This window comes from Nannospalax galili, unplaced genomic scaffold (assembly GCF_000622305.1).
Source record: "Nannospalax galili isolate Female #2095 unplaced genomic scaffold, S.galili_v1.0 C47825343, whole genome shotgun sequence".
Taxonomy (NCBI): domain Eukaryota; kingdom Metazoa; phylum Chordata; class Mammalia; order Rodentia; family Spalacidae; genus Nannospalax; species Nannospalax galili.
In genome coordinates, this window is record NW_008454662.1 from 1 (window position 1) to 618 (window position 618).

Below are 618 nucleotides of genomic sequence, written 5' to 3' on the forward strand. Positions count from 1 at the left end.
AGGGTCAGGCCACCTTGGAGTGTGCTCACAAGGCTTGAGCTGATGATCCTGCGGGTTCATCGTGCATTTACCAAGGCCGCCAAGTAAATCCCCAAGCCAGGACTCTCCTCATCTGAGGATTTTTAATACAGTCCAGAGGAGGGGGCTAGGTTCATTTCTGCTCCTTCACTGCCAAACCAGGTGGTAAGGACTGCTTCAGTTTCCATGCCTTCTCCTTGTCTGTGATGACCAGAGTGTAGAGGTATCTGGTGCAGAGGACTTTGACCTTCACAGTATACTTGTTTTTCTTGGTCTTGATGAATTTGGCATCTTTTTGCCTGACTGTGAGGAGAAAGTCCTTGATTTCCTCAATTTTCCAAGGCATGGCAACTGAATGCTTAGAGTTTGAGACAGTGGCACCCCAAAACCTAGGTTTGACTTTGTGGCATAGCTCTATAATCCCAGCTACTTGAGAGGTTGAGGCAGAAGGAGCCCATCCAGCCTGCTCTATCCAGTGAGCTCAAGGCTAACCTGGGCAATTTTGTGAGATACTATCTCAAAAGTTTCAAAGTCCCTAGGGACATGTCTCAGTGGTAGAGTGCTTGCCTAGCATGGGTAATACTGTCTACTCAGTATTAT

General features: G+C 47.4%; 1 pseudogene; it reads right to left on the reverse strand.

Annotated features, from left to right (window-relative positions):
• Positions 1 to 151: 151 nt before the first annotated feature.
• LOC103728210 lies at positions 152 to 364 on the reverse strand (annotated as a pseudogene).
• Between the last annotated feature and the right edge of the window lie 254 nt (positions 365 to 618).